Genomic DNA, 23,525 nt, shown 5'->3' on the forward strand with positions numbered 1-23,525 from the left:
TATAATTGTAATTATAATTTTATTCCCAAGTTAATGAATGACTTTTTTCTTGAATGCCAAGTTTATAATGAGTATTTTTATGGGATGATTTTGTAAAGGCAATTATGCAACAATCAGAAGTACCTTATTATGCTTTTCTGCCAATTAGAACTGTTCCTCTTTAAAGACGATTTAAATCCCAATAAATATGCCATTTTATCAATCATTAAAAATAAAACCAACAACAACAACAACAACGAAAACCTACCACCAAATGTACATTTCATTTCCTAAAGCCAGAAGAACAAATGTGTTATCCAGTGATGGAAATATGGACTCATTTTTTTGGTCTTTCCTTTGAAATTTAAAATAATTCTTTGGTAAGCAAAGGATCCACACATCTGGAATACCATATGGAACTATATACCCCAATACATCTGCTTCCAGTGATCATTGTGCAATAACAGATATGTTGCACAGTTCTTCAAGGTAACTGAGATGATTGTATCCAGTCTGACAGGTAAGGTTATAAGTGATGAGACCACAGTATTTTTCAAATGGCAATATCATGGAGATTAAAAAGAACAAGAAAAAAAAAAACCTCAAAAGAAACAATGAAGAATCTTCAGGAATAATAGAAAGAGTACCCAGGGCACTTCTCTTTATTGTTCCTCATTGCCCAGTTTTAATTATATCCATACATTTTCAAGGATTAATTCCTTTAGAGTGACCCAACACTACTGAAAAAAAATCTGAGAATAAATACTGATAGATGTGCCATCATAAGTAAATTGTCACTGAAGTTTAGAATGCTGAAATTCCAAAATTCATTTTGTCTTGGGAGCTATTTTCTAAACACATTCTTGAAACACTGAACCCTGCCAAGTTTTCTGCAAATATCTATCCACCCTTATTCAATATTGACTATCAGGAAATAATAAAGCATTTTTCAAATTTGTTAAAATGCATATTGTTTTGTGCTCATTCTATTTAGCCTACTTATTCAATAATAACATAATCCTCAATAATCAAACTTTATTTTTTTAAAGGAAAAAAAAATAAGGCCCAGAACACTTCTCATCAAAAAGAAAACTACAGTAATAAAGCATCATCAAACCTACTCATTGCAGTATTGCAATAGCCAAAAGTAGAAACTATCTAGTCATCAATAATAGACTGATTAGATAGATTATGGTAGAGTCTTACAGTAGAGATACTCTGCAGCTGTAAAATATAATGTGGCAAATTCAAATGTACTTATATGAAGAGATCTCTAAGATGTAATGTTATTTACACAAAAATCAAAGGTGCAATTTTTAAAATTGTTTAAAGTTTATATACACGCATACACACACATTTACACACATGAAATATAGTTGCATATGCAGAGGAAATTTCCAAAAAGACCTAAAATATCAGTTAATAGTGGTTAAATCTGAGGAGCAGAGCTGGGTTCAAAGGTGAGACCGAGGCATAGGTACCGTTTTATATGCTTTTCATCCAATTTATGTATTACTTTTCTAATTCAAAATTAATTATTTAAAATGATGGCATCTACATTCATTTAGGCTTAGAAGAATGTGGCTGGTAGATATTTGAGCAAAAGTGTTAAGGGGAAAGGAGAGGAGAGAGAAGGGAGTGTGGCTTGCTTTTTTCATGTTAATAGGGTAGGTGTGGGCAAGAAGGGAGTTGCCAGAGACAGGTTCTGGCAATCTTAGCTGAAGACCTCCCCAAACCGTATTAAACTTTCAGCTCTTTCATCTCTTAATGCCTATAACAATACAAACTTACAGGCGCTAAGAGCTTTACAATATGCAGTGACAATTCACCTAAATTATCTCTGATTCTTAGAGAACATGAAGGACTGAGAAGTAAATGATTTGGCTAATTAGCAGAACTTGGGCAAATTAACCCCTCCAAGCCTTAGTTTTCTCAGCAGGATGCAATTAGCAAGAAGTGGCAGAGCTAACCATGAATTTTAATGTAGGATATTGTTTACTGCTGCTTTAGAGGCAAAGTAATGTGTTGTTTTTTTGTTTCATTGTTTTTTGTTTTTGTTTTTTTGTTTGTTTGTTTGTTTTACCAATAGTGGTGTAGGGCTAAAGACAAAACAAAATCCATTTTCTTGTGCTTCCTACTTGGCCCAAGCTTCTTTTATCCAAGAGACAGAACTTGGCTTATAGATTCCACTGTTCACTCTTTTGTGGCTGTTGTTCAGATTCCTAGTACTTTAAGAGATATAAACATTAAAAAATATTGAATTGGCTAAATTCAGTCAAAGGCTTATAATTTGCATTATTAAAGGATTTTTGTGTTCTACACAAAGTTACACTAAACAGTAGCTTATGAGGTGGGGGGGGGTAATTTGGTCCACAAGGAGACATTTGACCATGTTTGGAAATATTTCTAGTTGTCACAGCTGGGGCGGTGCTACAAGCATCTAGAGTGGGTGGTGGCAAAGATGCTGATAAGCACCCTCCAATGCACAGCCCCTACAACAAAGATTTATCTGTCTCTAAATGTCAATAGTGAGACTGAGAAACCGTGTTCTAAATATTAGGCTTTTCTACCTTATTTACAAAGAGGTTTAAAACAAAAAGTATTCTTTACTATGAGGTGTATATTATAAAGTGGTGAGGAAGAAAGTTTAGGTGGAGAAGAGAGAACTGAGGGCCAGGCCCTGGATCCCTCCATAGTTAAGAAGTCATGAGGAAGAAGAAACAGGAACCAGGCAAAGGAGGTAAGAGAAAAACTCCTAGGGTGGTGACCAGGAAGCCTGTTGGCAACAAGTGTGTTGGCAAAACATTAGGATCTTTTTCAAATGCTGTTGATGGGTTTTATATTCCACTTTTCATAGTTTTGTTTTTAATTTAAACAAACGGTCTGAGAAATTAATCCCAATGAACTAAACAATACAAAAGACTTGAGGTCCTTACTCCTCATGTTTGGATCTTTACAGGTGTGGCCATAAAAGGTAGTATTTACAGGGATCCCAAGAGGGCTATTTGGAGACTATGTGAAGGGGAAGGGGTTTTCCTGACCCTCAAGTTATACTTCTTAGGCTATTTACCATTGTCGGCTACTTTATAGTCCACAAAGGTGTACATGTGAACAAGCAAGTGGACAAATTGCTATCTCAGACCATCCCACATCACAGTTCACAAACGAGGCCAAGCTACACTGCATCCCCTAGAAACATTGCAGCCCTGGTCTCCAGGCCCCACCTGGTCATTTCCACCCACAGACAAGGTTTCTGGGAACAGAGTTCTCAGGACAGCTTCAGGCACTTTCTCTGTGACTCCTGTCATGCTGATTTCCACACTTGGCCAAGCCTGTGGCATTCGGGGTCAGGGCAGCAGAGCTGAGACACAAAGCCACCTGGATGACTAGGACATTGGAGCAGTTTTAGGTCAAATTAATGCTCCTTTTGCCCAGAAAATATTGTGAGAAAGCAGATGAGAGAGAGAGACAGAGACAGAGACAGAGACAGACAGACAGAGGAGGGAGGGAGAAAAGAAAGAGATAAGTAAAAAAGAGCCACAGATCTACAGATACCATCACATACTGTGTGGTGTAAGAGAACACTGCATGTCATAAATGTCTTTAGCTAGATTTTTACAACTTTATAGTTTGCATAGACAAACTCCTTCATTTTACAGATGAAGGATTTTGATGCAGAGAGGTTAAATAACTTGGCTTGAATTAAGTGACAGTAGAATTCTTCCCAGTCTAGTCAGTGAGTGAACATGACACTGGTAAGTTTCAAGATGCTTCCAAAAATCACCATAATTATCAACCAGAGTAAGACTTAGAGGAAAGGAAAAATGATGTCAAATAAGAGACAAGGATGGCTTCAAAGACTCCTCCCAGCTCACCCCATGATCCTAGATTAAGGCATTGAAAGCTTGGGTTATCCAAGAAAGAGTATGATCCTCCCATGAGCATTTCTAGGATATGAAACACAAAAGGAGAAACTTTGAGTCTCCTCCTTCAGAAGATTTATGCGTGACTGCTGAAGGCTTTTTTTTTTTTTTAATCAAATTCTCTTGTCTGTATTTGCACCACAGTTATGATGAATGGGAAGTAGGATGCCTGGCTGACTTTTAAAAGACATATGTCAGGAAGTAAGCTAGTTGTGAGAGAATATATGTGGGGAAACTTCTGGACCATTTACATTTTTTAAGAAAAGGGAACAGATAGAAATGGTAGAAAATCATAGTGGATTATTTTAGTTTAAAATTTTTATTGTTTTTGCTTTTTCTCCTTATAAATGGCAGTCCTAGTTTCAGGCCATAGAGCACCACTCAACTTCCGTTCACTATAACTTTAATATATGCAGGTACACATCAAAGGTAGGAAGTGAATTAATGTCAAAATAAGTAAAATTTCATATATTCTAAATCTTATTTTTTTCTGCTACTCTGTTCTTGTGGGGTTTTTTCCTTCTACACTGGTTATTTCTCTAGGTACGTTTGCTTTTTAAAAAGTAAAAACACAAAAACCAATGCCTCATGTAATCTTTTTGATAACACTGTACTCTAAAATTTATTATAGTAATGTTAAAAATAAAAGAAATTGAAACTCAGAAGGATTAAATGACATCTAGACCCATGAAACTAGCAACTGAAAGTCTACTGACTACCTATCAAATGTTCTTTCCAAATCAGAAGTAACCTTGGTGCTACAGAGTAGTTGTTCGGTATGTTTACTCTGCATAAGAACCAACAAGGAAACATGCTAAATATCCAGGTTTCTGGGCCCTTCCCCAGAGAGTAATTCTGTCTTGGACTTAGATGGGTCCTGAAAGTCTGCACTGTAAATAAGCATCCCACCTCCATAATATAAGAACCTCAAGATCATTTTGGAGTACAAATTGAGAATTCTTCTTCCAGAAAAGTCATGTCAACAGAATTTCCAATGAATGGAAATAGGAAGCTTTTTTTTTTAAGGCGTAAAATTAAAAAAAAAAAAAGTATTACGAGTAATATTCAACAAGTGAGACATTGGAACAGAGAGAAGGACCACAGCAGACAATAAAAAAATACAGATACTTTAGAGACATCCAGTAAGAGACAGTTTCCCAGGTTGGACTTTACAATGTAAAGATATTTTAGTTGAAAATATTTTGGAGTGAGAAAGATTAATGTGCATAGAAGAAATATGCAATTAGTAACATTTTGGAGAATAGAGTGACCCTTTTACAGTCAGAATTATTTAAGGCACTTGGCTGTTTTGGTCCCTACCACATTGCAGCAATTAGAAACCATGAATGTGCAGCTATACAAGCAGGCTCTTTTTACATATCCTAAGAATTCATTTGTATTGAGAGAGTTTCCTTAGGATGGCTCTCTAGACTTCTAGAGACCTATCTAGAGACCTCTAGACCTTTTCTATAAGAGATCAGAATCCACTAAAATCATAGCAAAGTTTCCCCAATTGTTTAAGACAATAAATCCACCCAGAAAGAAATCCCAGCCCATTTCATGCACAACAATGATTCATGAAGATGAAGCGAGCACACACTGTACAGAAATTTTCTCTTACTGTTTTTCTCCCAGCTGGCTTCTAGGCTGGCCAGTTTAAGGTCAAAGGGTAATAATGCTAAAGCATACTCTTTTCAGATTTATCTCGTTGGGATTTATACTGCTAGTCCCTAACTCCTCGTTTTGAAGATTTTTCTGAAATTTTTGACATACTATACATTTTAAAAATTTTTGATAGAAGAATGACTAATTGTTCATTTTGATCCAAACTCAAGTGCTGAAGGACAATGTTAAAAAGGAACTGATTCTTTCAGGATACTGTGAGTAGGACAATGCCTTTTACCAAACAGCCATCAGTGACCAAATATTTTTGGCGGCTGATTGATGAAAAGCATTAAGCAAAAAAGCCATACTCAGTCCATGGTCAAGTCTGTTAAGAGGCAGGAAGTATAAGGAAAGAAGGAAGGAAGGAAAGGAAAGGAGGAAGGAAGGAAGAAAAAAAAGGACTAGAGAAAAAAAGAACACAAAACCTTTTAAATAGTTGAGGTACTTTAATGGATTGTGAGAATCTTTTGCTTTTTAGTGAACACAGCTTACCAGATATTATCAAATGTAAGTCTCTTTTATCCCTGCTCATCTACTCCTTGATTATGGACCATACGATGATATCTTAAGCACCAAGAATGACTTAGAAGAGATATCTATATGGGGCACCTGGGTGGCTCAGTGGGTCAGGCATCCAACTTCGGCCAGGTCATGATCCTGCATTTAGTGGTTTCGAGTCCCATGTCAGGCTCTGTGCTGAGAGCTCGGAGCTCGGTGCTCCGAGCTCGGAGCCTGGACCCTGCTTCAGATTCTGTGTTTTCCTCTTTCTCTGTTCCTCCCCTGCTTGCACTCTATTTCTCAGAGGTCTCCCATAAATAAATAATATTAAAAAAGAATTTTAGAAGAGATATCTACAAGAAGCTTACAAATGACTCCATAATCCTATGCATGCACAGAAGCACATGGACCAAAAAAACCAAAAAAAAAACAAACAAAAAAAAAAACCACACATTTTTACTGATCAAGAGTGAATAAGTAGGATGCCTGGGTGGCTTAATTGGTTGAGCGTCCAACTCTTGATTTTAGCTAAAGTCATGATATCACAGTTGGCAAGTTCAAGCCCCTCCTCAGGCTTGATGCTGACAGTAAGGAGTTGCTTGGGATTCATTCTCTCTCTCTCTCAAAATAAATAAACACACATTTTTAAAAAAAGAATGAATATTTTCCATTAAGAAAATTGTGAAACCTAAGCTGGAAACAAAGCTCATCTTGGATTGAACATAACATTATTAGAAAATCAGTGAACAGAGAAATTCTCAACTGGTCACTCATATAAATATAATGTTACACAATAACATTCTGGTAGGCAGATGCAATTATTTCATGTAGATTTAATGTTTTGTAGCAATGGTTTCCAAATATAAGATGCCTAAAAATTAGAGTGCTAGTTAAAAATGCTAATTTTCTGGACCCACCCTGATCTACTTAATTATAATTTCTAGTGATGAGAGTGAAAAACTGCATGCTTATCATGTGCTTCAAGTGATTTTGAGGCAGGCTGTTTTAGATCTTACTTTGAGAAACAGACTTATGTGGATCCACCCCTGCCCACTATGACACCTCCTTGGACATACTGAATTATCCAATTCAACTCCTAAAGCACAACGTCTTTCATTTTGAGGGACAGAAGTCTGAAAAATGTAGAGAGAGATTAAGAATGATGGGATGGAGAGATTCTGAAAAGGTCCCTTTGGAAGATGCTGCATTCAACTTGGGTCTTGAAAATGGTAGAGTTAATTATTTAGCAAAGGCATGGAAATATAAAAGTGCTTTTCTTTAAAATAAAAATATATACATATAAATAATAAGCTCATTTATCTTTTCAACTGGAGAACTGAGCAATGCTTTTAGCACATGGGAAACAGTCAATGACCATGAGTTGAATTAGTAAATGATAGGACCACAACAAAGTAAATCTATTAAAAAACATCAATTCGGGGCGCCTGGGTGGCGCAGTCGGTTAAGCGTCCGACTTCAGCCAGGTCACGATCTCGCGGTCCGGGAGTTCGAGCCCCGCGTCAGGCTCTGGGCTGATGGCTCAGAGCCTGGAGCCTGTTTCTGATTCTGTGTCTCCCTCTCTCTCTGCCCCTCCCCCGTTCATGCTCTGTCTCTCTCTGTCCCCCCCAAAAAAAAAAAAATAAACGTTGGAAAAAAAAAAAAAACATCAATTCACATAGCACCACCTTCACAAAACTTTTTGTTGTTAATGCTATTGTTATTGTTTTGATTTCATTTCACATTCTTTTCCATTTCTTATCTGTACACACACATAATTTTAAATGGATATAATAAAGATACAATTTAGTGTTTCACAATTTAATATGATGGCCTATACATTTTCCACTTTGACTTAGGATATTATCATTCTAACAATAACAGAATAGTCAAAATGGTACATTATAATTACATGACTATTCTATAGTTTTTGGATAATGGATCCATCTCAATTTTATATTTCTGCTATTGTAAATAACCCTTTTCTTCCTTTGTATTTTTTTATAAGATAAATTCCCATAAGTGGGATTATTGGTCTAAAGACATAAGTGTTTTTATAGATCTTGAAACAATCTGCCAAAGTACTTTTCAAAAGACTTGTTCTAATTTTCACATTGTCTCCAGCATGCTATGTTCTATTACATCTTCACTGGTGTGAACATGTTTTTTCTATCTAGAGGTGCCCTTTTCCCATTTAAAAAAAAAATTCTGGTAAACTCCTACACATTGTTTTGTACCAAGCTCAAATGCTACTCTTTCTTGCAGACTTCCCAAAGCCCCTAGGCAGAGTTAGTCATTATTTCCACTGTGTTCCCATAGTACTTTGTAATAATACCAAGTTTAGCACTTATCAAATGATTTTATGTTTGTTGTAGTTTGGATGTATGTTTTTTTTTCTTCTTCTTAGATTATTAGTAACACCATGGTTGAGCTTCTGTCCACTTCGTCATTGGAATCTTAACCTCTAGCACAGGGCTGGGCATCTATTACGCATTCAATAAATGCTTGTTAAGTAAATGAGGAATGAATGAATGAATGAATGAATGAATAGGTCAGTGTGATACACAAACCCAAGCCTCTTCCTGTATCTCTAGGTAAAAAGGCCTCCTTTCACTAACTCTGTTATAAACCACCCAGTCCTAAGAGCATTTGTATTACTGTAGGTTTTGTAATATTTATAATTTTTTTTTATATTTAACTATTTTGTAGGTCTTTAGTTTTATATTTTTACTGATCTACTTCTGGGTCCTTGCTGCCATGATGCTGTGAATTAACTCATTTTATCCTTACCAAAACCTGGTAAGAAATAGAAGGAAGTATATCATAATTAAAACTTGAAAAATAAGAAATCTAAAGCATAGAAACGTTTCTAGCAAGTGGAAGCACCACAGTCAGTACCAACATATTTTGAGTCACATTTTAGCCCTCATTCTAATGAAATCATTAGACCTTGCTGAATTTTGTTACTTAATCAAACTGAGAAAATGAGCATTTAAATAAACAGTATAAACCAGACTGGTGATTTTAAAACAAACAACTTTGCTGGCAAAAGAAACATTTCTTTCTGAAAGAATGCTTATGAATAATTAAATATGAAAAATAAATAATATCTGAAGACTCTTATTGAAATTAGCGGCAGATGGTGGGGGCTGCTGTTTTCCTTCCTACCTGGTAGCTCTTGGCAGTTTCTAGAAGTTATACCCAGGAAAGTGAAATAATGGCCCATTCACTCACTAACCATTCAATCAGTCAACTAATAAATATTACACTCTAACTAGGTAAAAAAAAGTGTGGGAAATACAGAAGAAAAAAAAAGAGCCCATCACCAAGAACACACACACAGACACACAGACACAGACACACGGGCGCGTGCATGTGCACACACACACACACACACACACACACACTCACTCTAACACAGTATCTTGGCACAGAATGCCAAAGCCAAATGGCACAGAAACTATATTACATAGTAAACATTCTGAAAGTTCAGGGACAAAGGATGACTTCAGGGTCCATATGCTGTACTGAGTTCCACATGGCCACCTAAGGAACAAAGTGAGGGGATATGGACTTTGTTTCTTAATCTGTGATTTTGTACAAGCCACTTAATCTGCCTATGCTGCAGTGTCCTTGCCTATGAAATAAAGGGAATGAATCCCTTTGGCCAATCAAATGCATGTAATATGTGGCCAGATGGAAGATAGTATGTTAGTGGTAAAAGCATAGACACTGAAATCAGACAGATCTGGTTTCATGACCTAACTTCGGGGCTTAGATCACTTAGTTCAACCTCTCTAAGTCCCAGCATCTTTAGCCATAAAATGAGAAAAATGGCAATACAAAGATTTTGAGATTTCCCATAAGGTATAAGTGAGAGAATATGTAACACTTAGGAAAACTGGCATATATTCAGTGGTCAATAAATAGTAGCAATCATCTTTAACTAGTAACATGAAGAAGTTGCTGCTAGGCACTGCATCGACTATTTCAAGTCTGATTTTTGACACAGCTCACTCACTATGGAAACAATTAGTGTTCTGTATTTAATAAAGGCCAAAAGCTCTGGCAAGGTAAATATTGTTTTTAGAATTTTTCGAATTATGTACAGATTCATGCAAAGCCTGGGAAAGATGCTACATTGTGTTCTACAGTGTACTATTTTGCCCATTCTGGACAATGCTAGGCTTTATTTCAATTGTCAATTATATGTGGACTCCAGTTTGATCAGTCAAAACCAATGGAATCATTGGTGTGAGCTGCATTTCGTCACTTCCATAAATGCAACACTAACTGCCTTACAGATGCTCAACTTCATGTCCACGCTGACAAGCATGACGAATGGAATTCACAGGTGTGACACACGCCCAGGCATATACCCAGCAGGCTGGCTATGGCCTTATTCTTTCTCGTTTCCTAAAGAGGCAAGTGAGTGAGGGTATTGTTACCTCAGAGAATCTTGAATCTACTCTGCTTATTATTTAAAACAAAATATTCACACTCACTTTAGAAGTTAAATCATGATTATTAATAGATTGCTTAAAACATAGCTACAGCAGACAGAATCATCCTATGACATGACCTAAGGAAGTGTACTTGATATTAGAAAATCAAAAACCCATTCACTTTGTGAAGAAAACATATTAGGTTCTAGAGACCACTACCATGAAAGAAGAAAAAGACCTAGTATCATGAATTATGGACAGTTTGAAAATATGTTTGCTTAATAATATGTTACTTGGACCTAAATAAAGTGATACATTTTCTAGAACCCCAGAAGACACACAGCACATATGGTCATGATAAGTAATCTGGCATTTCTCTAAAATGGCATTTCTTATACTTTTTAGCCTCAGGAACTCTTTTCACATTTAAAAATCATTAAAGACTCCAAAAATCTTCTGTGTATATAGATAATATCTATGAATATTTGCTTGATTACAAATTGAAAGTAAAAAAAGTTTAAATATTAATTAACTCATTTAAAAAAATTTTTTTTAACGTTTATTTATTTTTGAGACAGAGAGAGACAGAGCATGAATGGGGGAGGGTCAGAGAGAGGGAGACACAGAATCCAAAACAGGCTCCAGGCTCTGAGCTGTCAGCACAGAGCCTGACGCGGGGCTCGAACTCACGGACCGCGAGATCCTGACCTGAGCAGAAGTCGGCCGCTCAACCGACTGAGCCACCCAGGCGCCCCATTTAACTCATTTTAAAATAACAAAAATAGGGCCACCTGGGTGGCTCACTCAGTTAAGCAACTCTTGATTTTGGCTCAGGTCATGATCTCACGGCTTGTGGGTTTGAGTCCTGTATTGGGCTCTGCACCGACAGTTCAGAGCCTGCTTGGAGTTTTCTCTCCCTCTCTCTCTGCTTCTCCCTGCTCAGGCTTGCTCTTTCTCTCAAAAATAAATTAATTAAAAAAATAAAATAACAAAAATAAATCCATCACATGTTAATATAAATAACATACATCTAAAAAATGACTATTTAGAAGTTCCTGGGTGGCTCAGTCAGGTAAACAGCCAACTCGTGATTTTGGCTTAGGTCATAATCTCACAGGTGGTGAGATCAAGCCCCACACCAGGCTCTACACTGACAGTGCAGAACCTGCTCGGCATTCTCTCTCTCTCCCTCTCTCTCTCTGCCCCTCCCCTGCTTGGGCTCTCTCTCTCTCTCTCTCAAAATAATTTAACATTTAAAGAAATGACTGTTTAAAAAAATTTGAAAAGTGTAGCATTGCTTCACATTTTTACAAATCTTTTAAATATCTGGCTTAATGGAAGACATCTGGGTGCAAATATCTTTCTACATTTAATGACTTTAAAATATGTCCTGTGGTAGCATTCATACAGTTTGTCAAATTATGAACCCATTATGTAAAATAGTAGCTACTTTGATTTGTGTTTATTCCAGATGCAACAAACGTGTTTTCCTGGGCAGCACCTGTGCTTTTAAAAGAGAAATATGACATAAGAAGCTAGAAATCTAGAGAAATTATTAAATTTCTTTTCCCTGTAAAAATTGTCCTAACACATCAGGCAGACAATATTTCAAGGTTTAACCAATTTGTATATTTAGTTGTAGTTTCATAATTATAAAAAAATTCAAAGCAAATAGCATGGAAAGAAATGTCAGTTTGTTGATTAAAAGCTAGAGTTTCACACCTGTATGAATGAAAAGAAAAAATAAGCAACAAACATCATTATTATTTTTATTTGTTCTTCTTCAAAATCGGGTCCTTTGAGAGACACCCACATAGTAACTCAGAAATGAAACAGTTATATGTTTATCCCTGCTGAATTATTACAGAGTGGGATGTTTGGCAAAATATATATTAAAAAATGAAACAGTCCTCTTAAATTAAATGCTCTATTACATAATAAATAATTTCTTTGATTCTTACAAAATCATTCTATTATCTCCAAATCTGGGAAAACCCAAGGAGAGAGGCTTAGTGCCTGCCATTGCCTTAGTAATCAGATAACTGTTTTGACTATTCTATAATAAAAGCAGCACATCCTTGGGAAAAAAAAAAGGCTCTTTTCTCCTAAAATCTGGGTAGATAAAATAGTGGCTGGGATTAGGAAATAAAAAGAGGATTCATTCTTCTGTGTTAACTTTTCCTTTGTCCTAAGTCTTGGACAGGAAATGTGCTAGTTGTCTTTTACTTTCAGAGAGTTCTGAATTATTTAAACTCATGGGTGAACTACATAAAGCATGAAGCCTCAATGTTTAGTGGCTCAGCAAATAGATTTCTCTCCATTATTTTACCCTTAACTAATTTTGTTCTTAGCCCACTTAGGTAGAAAAAGAACTCCAAAGCCTGCCTATCATACCTATTCAACACTTAAAATTGTGTTGAAGTGTCATCATACAAGTAAATTTGGGAAGCAAGGAATAGGGGGAGATTTATGGATGATTAATATTTGAACTTTAAAACATAAATGTCTGAAATTCTAGTTAATTGACAAATTTTGTTGATGTAATTGTGTGTCATTACAACAGTTAACAACAATAACAAAAATGCCAATTACACTAAATTGCAAATGCTGAAACCAAATGTACGAAAGATTAATTTAAAAAGCAAAACTGGCATCAACTGAAAACTATCCAACAGAAGTCATGTAGGAATTCCTAACACCTGTTCAGGTGCAGTGGATGCTTTGAAACACTGTCCAGCAGAATATCGAATCCAGACTCTAGGCTATTCAGTTTAAATTTTAAGTTACTGTAATTGTATGCTAGTCTGAGTTTATGAATGCTAAGATTATTTAAATTTTAACAAGATGGAAGGTAGCCCTTACTTGCATTGTGAAAATCCAAGTTCAATGGTTTGTGTGCCATTTGCCTATATAAAGCACATAAAGCACTTGCACTTGTGGTTCACGTTACAACCCATCAAATTCAACCTTGGGGCCAAGGATCTGTATGTAAAAATCACTGTCCAAGACTTATTAAACCTCTATATAAAAAAGATCAAGTAAGTAATTCAACAAATATGTGTTGGGTCTATGAAATGGCAAACCTATTAAAGATTCTGGATACAATAGAGAATAAGACAACAAGACCCTTGCTCTAAAGGAGTTCATATTGTAGTTAGAAAAAGTCAAAAAACCAAGACCAACTAACAAGCCACTGTCGATGCCATCTAGTCAGATACCACTAGGAATATAATTTTAGTTGAACAAGTTGGGTTTATTAATTGTTGTAGCAAGGGATAGTACATACACGAGGAACCATGGAGCTTCTCAGTAAGGTGATATTAGGCAAGACTTAATAAAGAGTTTGGGCTTTATTAGGTGGTTTGGGGCAGAGTTTAAGAAAGTGGGACTTTGTTCTGGATAGGAGCCTGTCAGGAAGTAGAGGAATTCTGTGATTGATTGGGCATCTCAATAAATCTTATCTATAACAAGAGCAGACAAGAGTGAGGATAAAGCTATGATTCACAGAAAAGTAATAGTTACTCATTTTAACCAAGAGATGGTTTGATATTTTTGTGGATTTTACAGTGACCTTGGTTTTATCATTTTTTAAAAGTTTATTTATTTTGGGGGGAGAGAAGGAGAGAGAGAGGGCTTGTGTGCACAAGTGGGGGAGGGACAGAGAGGCAGAGGAGGGAGACACAGCAGACTCCAAGCTCTGAGCTGTCAGCACAGAGCCCAACGCAGGGCTCAAACTCACAAACCGTGAGATCATGACCTGAGCCGAGGTCAGACGCTCAACTGGCTGAGCTACCCAGGCACCCTTATTTATTTATTTTTTTATTTTTTTCCTAAACAAAATAATGATATGACCTTGTTTTGCTTCAGCAGATTATGGTCTCAAGAGTGACTTAATATCATGTTACTGTTCTGTGAAACTGTTTCTATTCAACAGGCAAATAACACAGTCTACCTGTGAGCACCAGGCCAGCTTCTAATGACACTGAAGCTTCACTGTATGGGTTAGACAAGTTCCCACGTATCAGGAGTAGCTCTTCTCTACCATTCATCCAATCGACCAAGTAATAAACAAACAAAAAAACAAACAAATGTTTAAAAGTCAAAGGGTGATAGAACAGAGTAAAGAAAGGGCCCCCTTGTATTGGGTATTCATAGAAAGTTTCTTAGACTGGAAAAATCAGAAGAAGCTAGAATATAACTAACTACCTGGGGAGAGAGTATTCATGTTCCAGGGAACAACTACGCCACCGACCTAAGGTTGGAAAGAGTTTGTAGCATCTGAGGGACAAAAGAAAGATAGTATGACCCAAGCGCTGTCAGTGTAAGAAAGTGAGAAGGCAGAAGAGACATCCAGATGGGAGAGGAAGGAAACTGAGACCTTATTCTAAGTGTAATGGGAAGTCAATAGGTATTAAGACCAGAATAATGACATAATTTTATTTGTATGTTTAAAAGATCATTTATATGAGGCGCCTGGGTGGATCAGTTGGTTAAGCGTCCGACTTTAGCTCAGGTCATGATCTCACAGTTCGTTGGTTTGAGCCCTGTGTCAGGCTCTGTGCTGATAGCTCAGAGCCTGGGAGCCTACTTCGGATTCTGTGTCTCCCTCTCTCTCTGTCCCTCCCCCACTCCCGCTCTGTCTCTCTCTGTCTCTCAAAAATAAATAAACATTAACAAAGTTAAAAAAATAAATAAAAGATCATTTGTATGGTCAATGGAGAATGTTTTGTGGGGCTGCAGCATAGATGAGGAGCTGAGATGCAAGAAGGTTTTGCAGTGTAGGCAAGAGATGACAGTCGCTTGCTGTGAGGCAGTGGTGGTGGAGATGTGCAGAAGAGACTGTATGAGGTCAGTGTTATGGGACTCACTGATGGGCTAATTTGAGAGGTGAGGAGCAGGAAGGAATGAATTAAGGACAATTTTACCAGTTCTTGGGTTCTTGACGTCAGTGATAATCTTATTCATCATATCATTCTTAAATCCTGATTCACAGATGGCACTGGGTGTTGAATGAAAGAATCTATGTTGTGGCACATATTTGGCACAAGTAGCAAGCTTCATAACTGTCACATTTATTAACTTACACTTGAGGTTTTGTTCATAATTCTCTCTATTGATTTGTAGGTAATTCAGTGGCAGCGAAGTGTAAGATAACCCATGTCTAGACAGAACAACTTAATCAAGGTAATATTGTCATAAATAAGTACTAAGTATATGTCTCCTACTTAGTAAATACATGCAGAAAATAAACAGTTTTGGAGAAATTAAAAAAACAGAAAAATAATAGATAATTATTCATCATTACAGATAAAAATCTCACAGATTCTGAACATTCTCCCTACACACAGGGTGTCTAACCTTACCTTCTTAACTCACACAAATGGTCTATTTGCTTATATCAAGGTATAAGTCCTAGAAAAACTAGCCGTGATTATATTTGCCACCTCAAGGCAAACTTCGAAACTCATACACCCATCAGATGGCATTATCTAATTTCCTGCCTTGTACCCAAAGAGAATTATCTCAGGAACAATATAGCAGCTGGATAATTAAGTATGGGAAATAAACCACTGCTTCTCCAGAATCACACTGGGCTCCTTTCTTTTCTCTCACAAGAGGAGTCCCTCAGGAAGCAGTAATGAAGCATAGTATGGGGGCACTCCTCATTAATGCCTATGGAGGCTCATAGCTGGAGCCCAGACTTTTTTCCCAGTGTGATGATGACTCCAGCAGAGAAGCCTGGGCCTCTTCAACATACTTTCTTATGGTGGGACCCAACAGTTCAAAATATTACTATGTGAAGGCACAATCGGGTATAGAGTATATAAGCAGGAGGTTTATTTCTTTGTCTATTGACATGTATGAAGCAATAGGACCTATAAAAAGACAAAAACAATCTGCTCAAGACATTTAGTTTGGGAATGTCCTTGTAAGGCCCTAGAGAAGTAGCTTCAATCCACAGATAATATCACACCTAGTACAATAGCAGATTAGTCAAAATTATTTGCTGTGTTCAACCCACTTACATTCTTGAAGTTTATAGTATACTTAAACTACACAGGTGAGAGCTGTTGGGAAAAATACAAACATCACAACCTACCTACGGCCACTTCAAGTTATGTAAATCATCCCAGCTAAGGGAACTACTTCAAGGAAACAAAGATAGGATGTGGTCATCCCAAGGCTCAGAGGCAACCTCACAACTATTATCATGACTCCCTCCTCCGGTCATGCTCATTCACAACAATTATTTGACAATATGAGCAAACCACAGACTTCTCTATTTTGTGTAAGGCAAAAGGTGAGAGTGAATTTCTAGAAGTTAATGAACAGGTTAGCAGTTTTCTTTCGCTCTGCTCATAGCTCCATGGAAAAATCACTGAAGTGTAAAAAAAAAAAAAAAAAGAAAAGAAAAACCGGGATTCTGTCATTCTGCTGTCTCACATCCAAAGCTGCAGAAGAATGAAATATCGACATATTTATGTGTAGTTCTCATAATTTCACCCAACTCAAAAGAATGACTGAAACATTCCTGGGTAACATGAAAACACCCGGGGAAGGGAGAGAAAATGATCATTCTTTCCAATCTCCTTCGCACCTTTGGATTTCTTATAGCTAAGGATACACATTTCTTGCAGTGATTGAAGAGGGTGGTAACATCTGTCAAATCTGTGAAGTCAAGACATGAAACTCATTTTTAAGATCTCAGTAGAGGAGAAAAATGAGAGAAAGTAACTTGTAATTTCTGTCAATTAGATATGCAGGAATAACTAAGTGAAATGAATGCTTTAAAAAAAAGAAAAAAAAACTTACTTGACTTTTTAAAAATTGAGTTTCTACATTTTAATAATATTGTCATCTGTAATTACAGGAGTATTGAGATTTTATTTCCCTTTTCTGAGTCCTAAATTTGTCATCTAAGAGAAAATAAAACCTTTAATATAATCATATGTAAGAAAGTGGTGAAGCCTAGTACTTTTCATATTATTTTCAACAATCAATACACTGGAAAGAAAACAATCTGTATTTCAAATATGGACAGCACCATCCTGGTTAGTAAAAAAGAAAAAAAAAGAGAAAGAAAGAAAGAAAGAAAGAAAGAAAGCCTAAGTACAAGTCCCTTGGGTCTCGTGACTCTGCCAAAATAACATGATGATTTCTCGAAATTCATTAATCCTTTCAAAAAATCTTTACTGAGCATCCACAGTAGTCACTGAGCTATACAGGGAACTGGGAGTCAGGTAGGGGTAAGCATGATGTAGAACTATAAATGAAATGTAGAATATACAAGCCTTGAGGACCTCATGGTCTAGAAGGAGAGAAGACATACTGTTTTCTACCTTGAACTAAAACTATTCATATCTGAGTCATGAAAAGTGGAGATAAATATTATGAAATTTTAGAGAAGGGGGAAGTCACTTCTTATAAGGAAGAATCAGGGAATAATTCTAGAAGCAGATATAATTGACTTTGCTTAGAAAAATGGAAAATATTTGGATATTACAGAAGGTGGAATGGTATTTTCCTTGAAAAAGAAAACATGAGCTAAGACAGGAAGAAAGAAAGCATGGTGGACCAATAAATGAACTGAGGAGCAGACAATAACTAGAATGATAGATTGGGATTTACAGTATGTGGTACAACTAATGGTCACATAAAGACGTCCACATCCTAATCCCTGGAATTTGTAAAGATGTTATCTTATTTGGCAAAATAGACTTTGCAGATGTGGTTAAATTGACAATCTTGAGTTGGGGAGATTGCCCTGGATTATCTAAGCAGGCTCAATGTAATCACAAGGGTCATTATAAGTGAAAGAAGAAGAGTCAGAATAAGAGGAGATATGATAAGAAAAGCATAGGTCAGAGTGATGGAAAGAAGGGGCCAGTGGCCATGAGCCAAGGAAGGCAGGTAACTTATAGAAACAGCCACAGGCAAGCTAACAGATTCTCCCTTAGAGCATCCAGAAGGAATGCAGCGTTGACAACCACTTTAGACTTCTGACCTCTAGAACTGTAAGATAATACATTGGTGTTGTTTTAAGTCACTATATTTATGGTGATTTGTTACAGCAGCAATAGGTAACTAATATAGACTGGAAAATGTTGAATATACTATGTTATAGCATCAATAACGGTTCATCCAACCCTTGTTGTGGTCCCATACTTTTAATCATTCTTTGATTTTAACACTTACATTGCATTTTTATTTTTTAAAATATATTTACCTATCTCTCCTGAGTTAACAACAGAATAAAAGTACTATTAACAAAAGTATAGAAAACTCAAAAAGAGAAAAAGATTTGAGAGCAAGATGCTGAATTCTTTCGTGAACATAGTATATTTGAAATGTCAGTGGGTCAATATAGTGGGTGGATTGTTAGAAATGAAAATTCATGCCTCCTACTAAGAGATAAAGGTGCATAACTCTCAGAAGCAATTACTAAAATTTATTATTATAGCACATAAAATAGAATCATTGAAGTATGGCTACTGACCATTGGGAAAATTTAAGTGATATGTATTCATAAGAAGGGAATTAGTCAGAATATTTTGACACAGGTTGCTGAAAGAAGTGATTATATAGTATTATTAGCTAAAATGTCATCATTTTAACTAGTTTGCGATTATCTGTTACCAAAGTATAAGGCAATCTAATATGGATAAATTCAGGGATGGAGAAAAAGACCTTCTAAAGAAAACTACCTCACCCATAAGTTCCTTGGTTCCTGAAATATCTTTAACAGGACATTAATCATTTAAAGTACACAAATCTTTGTGAATATCTACTAGTGTAAGGCAGAGTTCTTTATTCATCCTTTATCAAACACAATGTTTGAGAAGCTTACTCTGTCCTTTCACTGTAAACCCCTGTATGCTTCCTCAAAGCACCATGTAATTAGAAATAATGGTGGGGCACCTGGGTGGCTCAGTTGGTTAAGCGTCCGACTTCAGCTCAGGTCACGATCTCGCAGTCCGCGAGTTCAAGCCCTGCCTCAGGCTCTGGGCTGATGGCTCAGAGCCTGGAGCCTGCTTCTGATTCTGTGTCTCCCTCTCTCTCTGCCCCTCCCCCATTCATGCTGTGTCTCTCTCTGTCTCAAAAATAAATAAACGTTAAAAAAAATTAAAAAAAAAAAGAAATAATGGCCCTAAACTACTTTTTCCCCGAAGGGTATGTAAGGTCTAGGTTTCCCAAAAGCGTGCATGAGCTATCCTTATCTTACAGTCTGTTCCTAGGGTTCATCTCTGCAGATTGTAGAGAGCCGAAGGACAGTGCATGCCTGGGAACCTGAGGAAGCCAAGGAAACTCCAGATAAGGAGGGAAGAGAGGTAAAGGAGGCTTAAAACAAGGATAATGAAAACAACCTTTGCCTATTTCAAGCGCTGGGCTGGTCCAGATTGCCACCACTTCAGGGATTTTATAAAATGCTGCTGCGCTGCTTTTGCAAAAAGATAGCCTAGTCAGCAGAGTGCGATGACCTGTATAAACAGAAATGCCATGATGCTTAGCCATCAAGCAGAAATTTCAGGGGCAACAGGACATTGCGGTCTCCACTCTTCTGTCGCAAAGTGCAAACCTCCCAGGCCAACCAAGGAAGGAAAGGCATGGCAGGATTAAAACCTTTCCTGCCCTAAACTCTGGAAATATGATGCTGTGTCCCTCTCTAAGCCAAGGCCCAGCACAACACCAGAGAACTACATTCACATGGTATTCTACAAATGATGCCTCTTGAGCTTAATAACATATTATTAAAATTTTTTTTACATTTTATTTATTTTTGAGAGAGAGAGAAAGAGAGAGAGACAGAGAGAGAGAGACAGAGCACAAGTGGGGGAGAGGCAGAGAGAGAGGGAGACACAGTATCCGAAGCAGGCTCCAGGCTCTGAGCTGTCATAGACAGAGCCCGACGCGGGGCTCGAACCCACGAACTGTGAGATCATGACCTGAGCCGAAGTCGGATGTTAACCAACTGAGCCACCCAGGGGCCCCTCTACTACACATAATTTTTATATAACACACACATTTTAAGAATTATAAAATAGGTATAAGTGGATTCTCTCCAAAATGTACTTTCCTGTAATACATATTTGGTCGACTTTTTTTCCCTGAGATATCAAACTTTTTCCAAAAACATTTTTTTGGGTGGGGGGGGGAGCATCCAGTTTCTTGATACCCAAAGCACATGCGAATTGAAGCATGCCTCTTTAAGTAACAATTCCAAAGTAAAATGGACCAAATTTTGCTAGAAACCATTCTGAAACATTATTCACTTCCCCACCCTCTTAATCAAAGGACACTGAATGTAATTTAACCTTTATTTTTTTAAATAATGACATGGGTTTCATTATTATGAATGACAATTATTCTCCATGACACACACAGTTCCCTTAGGAATTGTTGTGGTATCTTGAGCTTCTTCCCTACACTTAGAGTGGCCTAACTGCTGCCTTGTTTCTTTTGTTTAATTTTGAGGAAGCTGTTTACAAATTATCTTGGGCCTTTCCTATTAGAATGAGGTACACTGGTTGCCTGTTCTTACTGCTCTCATTGTAGTCAGCCTACCTGCTTCCATCAGCCCGTACCCAAGCAAGCTTGGTTCTGCCAATGTGCCTCAGCTTAGGGAAATTACCTTGCAGTGGGGTATGAGACCAATGCTTTGTGAACCTCAATGTGAGACAAGTCACTCTGGGGTCTTGTGAAAGTGCGGGTTCTGACTCAGTAGTTCTGGTATAGGAGCTAAAAGTCTGTGTTTCGTTTTCTTTTTTAAGTTTATTTATTTTGACAGAAAGAGAGCACGCACCTGTGCGTGAGCAGAGAAGGGGCAGAGAGAGAGGGAATGGGAGAGAATACCAAACAGACTCCACACTGTCAACACAGAGCCCCATGCAGGGCTTGATCTCACGAACTACTACATCATGACCTGAGCCGAGATCAAGAGTCAGTCGTTTAACCAACTGAGTCATCCAGAAGCCTCATAAAATTCAGTGTTTCTAACCAGCTTCCAGGTGATGTCCATGCTGCCAGTTTGGAACATACTTTGAGTAGCAAAGCATTTGATAATCACATTTTTTAAAGAACTGCATCTAAACTAAAGATAAACTATTTCTGAGGGTAGGGATGAAAGACTACTTTCCTGTAAATACATTCTAAAAATGTAAATGTGGACTTTAAATTTGCTATATCCAAAATGATTTCCTGACCATCTCCTGGTCCCACCACACAAACCATCTCTCTCTTCTCTACACTAGCACAGACCTTGATTTCTGCCTCGCTCATGGAATTTATATCTTTACAAAAGTTATTCATTGTATTCAGATACTAGTCAAGTACTAACCTAGAAGAGGACCAAGTCTTACATATCAGTATATTCCTTAAAATTATGCCTTGCTTCAAAATGGTCTTTGAATAAATATAGAGATTGAAGAATTAAAGATAATTAGGTTCTTTCCACAAAGTTCAGTTTCTTTGTTGTGTGAATTTGTTATATAAGTAATCAAGAAATGAAGCAATATTATAATCAAATACATCCATGTCAAGTTCTAGTAAACTGTTAAGAAAATAAAGTTTGTTCTCAGACTTCCCACCTGTCTGTGCTAAACATATACCTTCCTCTTTTTCCTCTCATCACACACAAACCTAATAGAACACACACACACACACACACACACACACACACACACACACACACACAAATCTGAATGTATATCATCTTATATTCTTTAACTTCCAAAATCTCTCTGAAGAAAGAGGCTGGAATTGATTTATACTAAAATGTAAATGACTGACTATAGCTTAAAGTGCTATTTCCTACCTCTACCCTAAGGTGCATTTACACATTTTAACAGAAAACAAACTCCACATGTAATGAAATGAAGCCATTAGAGAAGACTTTGGGGCTCTTAATTATATAGCAAAAGACAGATTTAAATAAGGGCCTGTGAGTGCCCCCACATCATGTTATGTTATCAGTGAATTTCTCCCAACTGACTAATTGCTAACCTATAGCTTTCCTGCACCTGGGCCATAAAGTCTCTTCACAATGATAAACTGCTTCTAGCCTAATACAAGGAACCAAAGTGCACAGAAAATACCCACTTAAAGTGCAAACTACAGAACCAGTCAAGGCTAAAGCAGGACAAACACAAAAATCAATTTGGCAGCTCATTTGAATCTACATTGTGCTTCTTTCCAAGGACACACAGGATTTATCATTTAGTAGGAAGAGAATAAAACAAAATCCCAATTTCCATTAAACATCTGCATAATGAAAAGAAATGGAAATTGTCTAACTAGAGATGATTCAAATATCTAAGTAATAGTATCAATGAAAGCAGACATCCTGCCAGCTTTTGGGTTAATAGGATGCAATATCTATTTTACTAACTTAATCTAGCACACCAATCTGTTACCCCACACCTTTAATTAAATCAGTGTTTACCTCCATGGAATTCTGAATGGAATCAATAACAGGCACTCAAAAGGGAAAGATTGGGCATTAAATAAGACAGTAAACATAATTTAGAGAGATTTATATGAAGCCACACTATACCAATATATTCCTAAATAATAGAACATAAGAAGAAAATAACTCTAGACGTTATTACACAGAGTCTAGAGGTTTTCTCATAATCATAGGATATCAATGTGATGCAACACACACCAAGGGGTAAGGATCTGCCTTTTCTGGCCCTACAATTGTTCCCTGTGAAAATGTCTGGAATCTAGCTTAGAAATTCAAGCATAAGACTGGCAAGCAAGACCCTCTGGAACTACAGATGAGCTGTGGGGGAATGTGCTGCAGGCAGCTACAAAATGAAGTTCCTACACTTGCTTTCTTGGTCATCCAGGGGTTGCTCAATTATTAAAGTCAGACAAGAGAACCCCAATTTCAGATAGATAAAAATCATAACCTTATTTTCTTCCCATGAGAAAACAAATCTGATAAGTCAGCACATTTTGCTGAAAAGAAAAGAGAAAAGATGTACTAGCTTGGCAATGCCCTCCAAACTGTAGACCA

At 37.0% G+C, this 23,525-nt stretch overlaps 1 protein-coding gene across 1 annotated transcript in view; it reads right to left on the minus strand.

Moving 5' to 3' along the window:
- Positions 1-23,525, minus strand: part of LOC115511232 (neurexin-1-like) — a 699,173-nt gene that overhangs the window by 53,216 nt on the left and 622,432 nt on the right.

The sequence above is a fragment of the Lynx canadensis genome, chromosome A3 (assembly GCF_007474595.2).
Source record: "Lynx canadensis isolate LIC74 chromosome A3, mLynCan4.pri.v2, whole genome shotgun sequence".
Lineage (NCBI taxonomy): Eukaryota > Metazoa > Chordata > Mammalia > Carnivora > Felidae > Lynx > Lynx canadensis.